At 38.9% G+C, this 10,703-nt stretch overlaps 1 pseudogene; it reads right to left on the bottom strand.

Moving 5' to 3' along the window:
- Positions 1 to 3,874: 3,874 nt before the first annotated feature.
- LOC113266285 (glyceraldehyde-3-phosphate dehydrogenase-like) lies at positions 3,875 to 9,800 on the bottom strand (annotated as a pseudogene).
- Positions 9,801 to 10,703: the final 903 nt, after the last annotated feature.

Raw genomic sequence — 10,703 nt, 5'->3', positions numbered from 1 at the left:
TCTACATTCTTTTTCTCCCTCTTGCACAGTAAACTCCAGCAGTGTTGAACTTTTCATGTATCTCTGAACACAAAATACTACTTCAGACTTCAAGTACTCTAGATCCTTCTCTTGGATCCTCACCCTCTTGTTCACTTCATTAATTTACATTCAACTCATCTGATAGATAGATAGATGGATGGATGGATGGATAGATAGATAGATAGATAGATAGATAGATAGATAGATAGATAGATAGAACTTACATGCAGCCTTCAAAACCCAATTCATAAAAAGTTAATGGGGAAAAATAGTATTTTGTTGTTATTTGTAGTTGCAAAAATTCTTATTACTAGTAATATTCAAGTTTTTTCACATTTATCAGCTGCTTATGTTTCTTATTTGAATAATTATTTAACTTTTATCTATTTTTCTATATTTATAGTATTTTTTAAAAAGCAATGCATATGAAAAAATAAAGTAAAATAAAAGCAGAGGTACCTGGGTGGCTCAGTTGGTTAAGTGTCTGCCTTCAGCTCAGGTCATGATCTCTGGATCCTAGGATTGAACTTCACCTCACATCGGGCTCCCTGCTCAGTGGGGAATCTGCTTCTCCCTGTCCCTCTGCCCTTCCCCACCTGTTCATGTGCGCTCTCTCTCTATCTCTCTCTCAAATTAAAAAAAAAAACCTTTAAAAATAATAAAAACGATGCATATGATATTTCTCTACAAAGAAGATCCATTTGTTTGCCATGTATGAAGGACAAAACTTTTTCTTCCAACTTATTGTCTTTTAATATCCTATTTCACTGAATATTTTTATTTCACTGTGAAGAATTTGCTTGTAGTTAAATTCTGTCAAAATTCTATTACTGATGCTAGCTGCTTTGAATTATTTTTTTTAAAGATTTTATTTATTTATTTGACAGAGAGAGAGAGACAGCCAGCGAGAGAGGAAACACAAGCAGGGGGAGTGGGAGAGGAAGTAGCAGGCTTCCAGTGAAGCAGGGAGCCTGATGGAGGGCTGGATCCCAGGACGCTGGGATCATGACCTAAGCCGAAGGCAGACGCTTAATGACTGAGCCACCCAGGCGCCCCGCTGCTTTGAATTATTAATTTTAACAGTAATAAAGGCATTATTTTCTACTGTTTAATAAACTGATACATTGCAATTGACAAGAACAATAATAAAACCCAATTTATAAGTCACGGCCCCCAACACAGAGTAGGGGTTCAATAAATCATCACTGAGTGAAGTAGTGCACAGAAAGCCAAAATCCAAGTGGTGAAGTTACAACCTTTCTGTTTTTGTTTAAGTCCCATCTTTCTTCTGACTTTAGTGTCTTCAGAAGTATAAAATATAAGATGCCAAAAGTATCTAAGCAAGTGCCAACTTACCTCTGGTTCCTCGTATCTCTCAGCAGATGACTATGCCACCTGCAAGAGACCTGAGAAAACCAACCAAACCTTAAGTTTTCTCCATTCCAGAAGAACACAGGAAGTACTATTTCAACCTTACCTGGGCTGATCAGTCAAACTGCGTGGACATTTTTTTTTGTTCTTTTGGTTACACTTGGTCCAGAAGTTCTAAAGACATCAGTTACTAGTACCTGCCCCCAGACCTGCTATGATAGTCTGGCCTGTTGAGCATTCACATAGTTAAATTTGGGCTAACTTAGCCAGAATTTTTAGGGCCATTTCCATCCCACACACTACCAGAACCTAGGTCCTGCATTAGGTCATGACTGGTGTCCAGACTGAGTGGGGGAAGGAGGTTAAATAGTGGCCTCTGGCTTCAGTTTTCCTCATGTTATAGATTGCTCAAGGTTCTGAATCCTATTTTCCCAATACCTTTCATATAATGTGAGAGATTAGCTTTTCTGGGAGAAATTCAACATTAAAGATATTCACAAATCATACCAAGCAATATAAAAAACCTTTCAGATTCCATTTTAAAGATGACACAAAAACATAAAATTCATGCAGTTACCAGATATGTGTTGATCACTTCTCGGGATAGAGTAGATCTGGAGATACATAAAGCATAGATATTTGTAATAAGTCATAGAAAATACATATAAAAGATGAAAATAAAAAAGCTAAAACCTTTAAATTATAATAGCTTAAGAGTCTAAAGTAAAAAAGACAACTCAAAAGGACATAATATAATAGTCTTAAAAGTCACCTTTTTATAAGCAATGCCTTCTCCAATATTCTACAGCAACACGACATGCTACACTGTTTGGATCTGACCCAAATTCTTATCTCCAGCCCCAGCCTCTCCCCTGAACTCCAGACTCCCTGAGGAATTGAGTCTGTATGCCACCAAATGCTGCCTTCTCCACTCAGGAGCTCAATAGTTTTCTCAAACGACACATCCAAAAGGAAACCCCAAATCTCCATCCTAACACTTGTTCCTCCAGTGATCTCCTTCATCTCAGTTAATGTCTACTGTCATTTTAAGTGCTCCAAAAACAAAACTTTATACTCTTGACTCCTTAACCTCTTTCTCTTTGCCATCCAATCTATCACCAAATCCTGCTGCATCTATGTTTTAAGTATACCTATACCTCTCTCCACCTCCATCGTTATCATCCTGGTCCAAGTTACATCATCTTTTTCCTGGACTATTGCAGTCTTCTCTCAACTGATCTTTCTGCTTCTGTCCTTATCTTCTATAGTCTATTCTTAACCCAATAATCAAGGTGGTTTCTTTAAAATATAAGCCAGGTTATTTTACTCCTCTACTCTGACCCCTTCAGTGGTTTTTCATGGCACTCAAGGTAATATCCAATGTTTACAGCCTACTATAATCCTCTACTACCTCCGGAACTTATTTTGCTCCTTCTCGGCTTTGTGAAGAATTACTATGATCTTGATATGTTACTACTTTCTAGAATATAGTCTTTCAACTAAGACTAACCATATAGCATAGAGTTGCATATCAGAACAGGAAACACATGTCAACTGAAACTAACACTCCTGGTATAGGAGGATAAATGAAGTTGTATCTTGTGTTATCCAATAACATACATTCTGTGAAATCAAACTTAACAGGGACCTTCAGAGCTAGATGGGAAGAACTCATCAAATTATACTACAGCTTTTTTTGGGGGGAAGGGACAGAGTCATCTACTAATTTATACACACACACACACACACACACACACACGTCATTTCTTTTTTTGTGGTGGAAACATGTAAGATCCAGTCTTTTAGCAATTTGGAAGTATGTAATACAGCATTGTCTATAATCTGTATGCTATGTGTTAGATCTTCAAAATTTATTCATCTTTTAGTTGCAAGTTTGTATCTTTTAACAATATCTCCCCAGTTCCCCCAGCCCCTATTAACCATCATTCTACTCTCTGTTTCTACAAATTTGTCCGTTCTACAGGTTCCACATATAAGGTATACCATACAATATTTCTCTTTCTTTGACTGGCTTATCTCACTAAGCATAATGCCCTAAAGATCCATCCATTTTGTTGGTAATGGCAGGATTTTCTTTTTTCTCATGGCTGAATAATATTTCATTGTACATATACCACATCTTCTTTATCTATGCATCCACTGATAGACATTAAGTTGTTTCCATATCTTGGCTATTGTGAATAATACTGTAATAAATACAGGAGTGCAGATTTCTTTTCTTTTTTTCCTTCTTCTTTTCTTTTTTCTTTCTTTCTTTTTTTTGACTAGGTACAGTATACTTTATTGAGGGTAACTGACAAGGTATGGCTCCCCACGTCCCTCCTCTTCTTCAGGGGGTCTGGGAGGGAAACTATGGAGGTTGGGAGATTCTCACTATGTAGGGGATGAGTTGGTGCAAGGACTCCCCAGCAGCTGAGGGCCTCTCTGTTTCTCTTGGTCTTGCTGGGTCTGATGGTTACTTTTACTCCTTGGAGACCATGTGTACCATAAGGTCCACCACCTGGTTGCTGTAGCCAAATTCATTGTCATTCCAGAAAATGAGCTTGACAAAGTGGTCATTGAGAGCAATGCCAGCTCCAGCATCAAAGATGGAGGAGTGGCTGTCACTGTTAAAGTTGCAGGCGACAACCTACCTGGTCCTCAGTGTAGCCCAGGATGTTCTTGAAGGGGCCATCTCGTGCCTGCTTCACCTGATTCTTGATGTCTTCATATTTGGCAGCTTTCTCCAGGTGACAGCTCAGAACCATGACTGACATGTTGGGGGTGGGAACACAGAAGGCCATGCCAGTGAGCTTCCCATTCAGCTCAGAGATGACCTTGCCTACAGCCTTGGCAGAGCCAGTAGAAGCAGGGATGATGCTGTAGGCAGCCCGTGGGACATCACACCACAGCTTCCCAGAGGGGATGTCCATGATCTTCTGGGTGGCAGTGATGGCAAGGACTGTGTTCATGAGTCCCCCCCCAGGGATACCAAAGTTCTCATGGATGACCTTGCCCAGAGGGGACAAGCAGTTGGTGGTGCAGGAGGCATTCCTGACAATCTTGAGGGAGTTGTCATACTTCTTATGGTTCATTCCCATCACAAACATGGGGGCATCAGCAGAAGGGGCAGAGGTGGTGACCCTCTTGACCCCATGCTTCCAGTGAAACCCAGCCTTCTCCATGGTGAAGACCCCAGTGACTCCACAACGTACTCAGCACAAGCATCACCCCATTTGACGTTGGCAGGATCTCACTCCTGGAAGAAGGAGATGGGTTTACCATTGATAACGAGATTCCTATTCTCAGCCTTGACTGTGCCATAGAACTTGCTATGGGTGGAATCATGTTAGAACATGTAGACCATGTAGTTGAGGTCAAACAAAGGGTCAGTGATGGTGACAATATCCGCTCTGCCAGAGTTAAAAGCAGGCCTGGTGACCAGGCGCCCAATATGACCAAATCCGTTTACTCTAATCTTCACCACACTGTCTCAGGGATGTGGCTGGTACTGCACCAGAAGATGCAGCTGTCTGTCAAACAGAGAGGAGCAGAGAGTCCAGATTTCTTTTCAAAATCCTGTTTTTATTTCCTTTGGATACTTACCCAGGAATGGGATTGCTGGGTCATATGGTAGTTGTATTTTTATTTATTTATTTATTTTTAAAAATTTATTTTCAGAGAGAGAAAGCATGAGTAGGGAGGGACAGAGGGAGAGGAAGAGAGAGGATCCCAAGCAGGCTCCACACCCATCACAGAGCCTGGTTCTGGGCTCAATCTCACGACCCAGAGATCACGACCTGGGCCAAAATCAAGAGTGGGCCACTCAACCAACTGTGCCACCCAGGTGCCCCTGGTAGTCGTATTTTTAATTTTTTGAGAAACCTCAATAATATTCTCCATAGTGACTTAAACAATTATATCCTGCCCAACACTTGTTAACTCATCTTTCTGGTGATAGCCATTCTAACAGGTGTGCGGTGACATTTCAATGTGGTTTTGATTTGTATTTCCCTGATAATTAGTGATGTTGAACATCCTTATGTACCTGTTGACCATCTGAATGTCTTCTCTGGAAAGATATCTACTAAGGTACTCTGCCTATTTTTAATCAGATTATTAGTTTTTGGTTATTGTTATTGAGTTGTATGAGTTCTTTATATATTTTGGATATTAACCTTCTACCCAATATGTAGTTTGCAAATATTGTCTCAGTTCTATAGGCTGCCTTTTAATTTTACTATTTTTTTTCTGTGCAGAAGCTTTTTAGTTTGATGTAGTCCCACTTGTTGATTTTTTTTTCAGATTGCTTATGCTTTTGATATCATGTCCAAAAACTTATTGCCAAAACCCAGTGTCAAGGAGCTTCTTCCTTATGTTTTCTTCTAGGAGTTTTACATACCAGCTCTTTCTTATGCTTAATTCTTTAACCCACTTCTAGTTAATTTTTATGAGTGGTATTAAGATAGGGGTACATAATTTTCTTTTCTTTTCTATTATCTTCCTTTTCTATAATCCTTCCTTCTTCCTTGCCTCCTTCCTTCCTTCACTCCCTCTCTCCCACTCTTTTTCTTTTTCTTGTTCTTCTTTTGTTTATAGAGTTTTCTTTTTGTCTTTAAATCAAAACCGTGTGGGGTGTGTGTGTGTGTGTGTGTGTGCGCATTTGTGTGATGGGGGGTGGGCTTTTTAAAGGGGTTTTCCAGTATTTACTTTATGAATTTTTTTTTAAGTTTTTCTCTGACTTTTAATGAAAGCCAAATGTTAGAAATAGTAATTAACATGTTTACATTGAAGTAGATTGCAAGATCTGCAGTGTAGCCAAGCCTGGCAGCTTTTGATAAATTAGAATGAGCCACACAGGCTGGTCTTTTTTTTTTTTTCCCCTAAAATGCCACAGTGTCCAGAAAGCAATTCCACCCCACACACCACCCTTGTTTCAGATCAGATGAGCTAAGCGAAGAAAATACCTCCCAACATAGCAAATTACCCACTATATCAAAAGAAACTGGAAGATATTATCAATGGGAGAGACGGCTTGGGAGAACATGAACATCAGGATTTTGATGTAAAGTGTGATCTTTGGGCTTTTACCAAACTGCCCTTCATCAGGGGAAACATCATTCCAGGTCATTCATGTGATTGTCATTATATCTCGATCAGTCCAGGTACCACTGACAAATTTCAGAAAATAAAAACAGAAAGGCAGGCAAGGAACCTTCCCTAGCTTCATTTGCTCTCAATGCCCTTATGTAAAAAGCTTCCCAGACCCCCAGAAACACTTGTTTCGCAGGCTCCTGAGTGAATAAACCTTCTGTAGTCTGGGAACATATCATTTTGAAAAGTTTCCACACTTTCTGGTGCCACAGACGTCTGGCAAAATATCTATGGAGCCTTCACATAAACCCCCCCATGCAGCATTGCCTTCTTCAGGAAATACAGGAATTGCCAGTGAGCAAACCTTGCTGACTGCCTTCCATATTTAAATCAGACCTTCTGATCAAGGAATAAATCATTCCACACTCCCCAGAATTTGCAACGTGTTGAGAAATTATCATGTAGATCTGTGGTGCTTAACACTGGCCACACATGGAGATTATCTGGAGGGCTTTTAAAAATATTGTTGCCTGTGATCCACACCTAAAGACCTGGGACGGACAGGTCATCAGTATTTATTGAAAGCATTCACACACACTCCCTCCCACTAATTCTAATAGATAGCTGGGCTAAGAACCACTGCCTGTTGAGGGATTTCCGATTTTTAGAACTCTGGGTTTTCATTGTTGTGAGATATTCTTTCCTGTCGCCCACTAACTTAACTCACTTAAGCCTCTCATTTGGCCAAATAACTTTCATTACGGATGGTAGGGTCAGAAACTTGAAACTCTTGTTTTTCAAGTGATCTTTAGGTATACATGTCATTACTGTGTCCGTGGAATGTGAGTTTCTCTAGTGGTAGCCAGATTCTTCAAAAGAAAGATATATAACTTGATTGTTTTGGAAATATTCAGTAAGTCCAGGTGTTAATATATAAACAGTTTTCAAGTCCGTGTTTAGCACTTTAAAAATCTATCATTAGTTGCATTAAAAAAAAAATGACCAAAGACTCATTCTCAGATATTAGAGGGCTTCTTCTTTCAAGGAAACTCAGTAAGAAAAACACAGGTTTTTGTTTGGTTTACATAAATGTGTGTTGTGTGATTTAGATTTCGTTAAAAAGAAGAAAACAGTATCAGCAACATCCACACTTTTATGAAAATGAAAAAATATGTAGCCTTATGAAGGTAAGAGTCATACAAATAAAGTGTGTCTTAATGCAGCTCTGCTCCATTTGTGGCAGATTAATTAAATAGACCGTGCCAATCCATTAATGCTTAAGCAACTCAAAAAATGATTCTCTCCCCCACCATCATCATAAACCTTTTCAAATTCCATCTGAAAAGCTATAAGAGAAAAATTTTAAAGGTGAATTTTTTAATGAAATAAAAGGTTTTTTTTTTCCTCATAAAACTGCTACTAAGCAAGAAACTCAGCCAAGTTCTTATTCCCCTGTCTATGCATATTTATTTCTGTGCAAAAAATAAACTGGATTGTGCAAATCCCCAGAATAGAAAACTCCCAGCACCAAGTGGTTTTTTTGCTAAGTGAGGAATAAGTCATATGAAGAACAAATTTTACAATAAAACGAGTATGTTCTCTTTTAGTTTGATCTTCTTTACCATCTCCTGTGTGTCCAAATGCAAAAGAGCTCTGAGATTGAATATAATAAGGGGTCAATTTTCCTTTAAGTATTCTACTTCTTTATCAATACCTAGCAGTCCAGAAGAAAGGTCATTTTCCATTGATTTACCAAGAAATCAACAGTGTATGATCAACACATCAAGCTTCCATTACACGGTAGTAAGAGAAAAGGAAATCATGAATGAAGGAAGGTGGTGCCAGATTCTGAAAAGGAAAAGGGACAGTTATCAGGGCAATCAGGAAGTCTTCTCTCAAATTAGCATTAATTTATGATACTCAACTGTGATTTTATCTATTTGCCATGACAGTTGTGCTTTACACTCGTGGCAGGAAGGACAGCCACCCCCAACACATCATCTTCCACAGATCTTAGAGCTCATACGAAAACTCAAGTCCAGCGCCATACTTCATCATGAGGTTAATTTAGAAAATGACACTTTAAAGATACAATGAAAACTTCCATGTCCGTAGGTCAATATTCAGTCACTGTCTCAGGGTGAAAAAAAGCAAACTCTGGAGCCAGAAGGGTATGGGTTCAATTTTGTTTTCATAAGTGACTATTTGTATGACTTTGAACCAATCATCTTACCCTTCAGGACTTCACATTCCTTATCTGTAAAATAGAGATAATGATACCCACTTTGTAGAGATGATATGTCCTTTTTAGGATTAGAGACAGTATTTGTAAACTGCCTAGCACATACCTGATACTCAATAAATGGTAGCTACTATTTTTTATAACCTCTATAAAGAAAAGCAACCTGGTGAATGGCTTATGGAAGGTACTCAAAACTAATTAGTTGTTTCTCAAACACCTTTGTGTAATAGATTTATCCTTTTTGAGTCTACCGTTTAAATCTAAGTTAAATTTACCAAAAACTAACAAGATAAGCCAGATTTTTAAAAAAATATGAAATCATGTAAATGTACCAATTATACAGTGGCAAGCACAATGCAACATGAGCTCTGATGAAATTGAGTTTTTGTGGCAGAGCTTGAAAATCAGGGAATAGAAGTGAATTTTTCACTCTCTCTTCTCTTCCCAGCTGTTCCATTTGGCTGTGACATTAGACTAGGCAGAGGCAGTCATCGAAACCAACAAGCAGACAAGAGCTTCAACTTGGATCTAAAAAAGCCACAAAATGGGGCGCCTGGGTGGCTCAGTGGTTAAGCGTCTGCCTTCGGCTCAGGGCGTGATCCCAGAGTCCCGGGATTGAGCCCCACATCAGGCTCCTCCGTTGGGAGCCTGATTCTTCCTCCCTCACTCCCCCTGCCTGTGTTCCCTCTCTCGCTGGCTGTCTCTCTCTCCATCAAATAAATAAATAAAATCTTTATTAAAAAAAAAAAAAGCCACATGAGGGAGCTTGGTGGTGAGAGCCGGGAACTGGGAAGAGTAATCATGATAATAATCAGAGAGACAGAGAAACAGAAGAGAGGGAGAGAAATGTAGGAAACAGGGAGAAGGGGGACTGAGTGAGCAGCGAATAGGGACTCTTCTCATTGTGGATGCCTGTTTTAAAAACTTGTTATGATAAAATAAAACACAGAAACCAAAATCACACCAAAATTCATAGCTTAGTAAATTATTATAAGGTGAGCACCCTGTAACAACCACCCACGTCAAGAAATGGAACTTTGGTAACATCCTGAAGCACCTTCACCTGTCCCATTCCAATCTCAACACCTTCCCTCTTTCCAGAGGTAAGCACCAACATGACTAGCATCATAACCATTCCTCTGTTTCTTCATATTTTTATTACCCAAGAGTGTACCTCAAACACTCCAGTTAAGATGTGCTCTTTTAAAAAAAATGGTATCCCTTTTAAGTCATTTTTAGTGTAGAGATTTCCTCTCTATCCATTTCTTATCTTTGCAATTTATCTACCGAAGAACCCAGGGCATGTGACCTGTAAAGATTCCCATAGTCTGAGTTTTGCTGATTGCACACTCATGATGTAGTTCAGCATTTCCTCTGCCCTCCATATTTCCTGCAAATTGGCAGCTGGATCCAGAGGCTTGATCAGACTCAGGTTATACGCCTTTGGCAAGTTCATAGGTGGTGATGTATTCTTTTATCAGGAGGCACATGATCTGGCTCTTTCTGTGATGTAAGTAGCCTTTGATGCTTGATGCCTAGTACATGAATTGATTAGGGATTTAAAGATGGTGATAGTCTAACTTTATCATTTCTTTTACATTTATTGGAGGGAATACTTATATAAAGAAATACTTCTTTCATCTACTTTAAATTACTCAAGTAGTATAATTCATACAGAAAAGACAGGATAATTGCTTGATTCTTTCCTCTTATTTTACCAGTGTTCAAAATAATTAATTGATTCTTTATCATCATTTAAAGGTGACTGATTAGGGGTTTTGTTCATATTATTATGAACCCATGAATTTAAACATATTTGATGATTCTGGCTGTTTTTATCAGACTGCTCCCATGTGTACCAAGCTACCCATCCAGTGTTTTAAAAGCAATGGTTAATTGCCTATGTCTTTACTTGTATGTATCATCAGAAGGTTGGAGTTGGGTAGATTTGCTAATCCTTGATAACACAACTTTG

This window comes from Ursus arctos, unplaced genomic scaffold (assembly GCF_023065955.2).
Source record: "Ursus arctos isolate Adak ecotype North America unplaced genomic scaffold, UrsArc2.0 scaffold_3, whole genome shotgun sequence".
Lineage (NCBI taxonomy): Eukaryota > Metazoa > Chordata > Mammalia > Carnivora > Ursidae > Ursus > Ursus arctos.
This window is presented reverse-complemented; position numbering and strand designations above follow the sequence as displayed.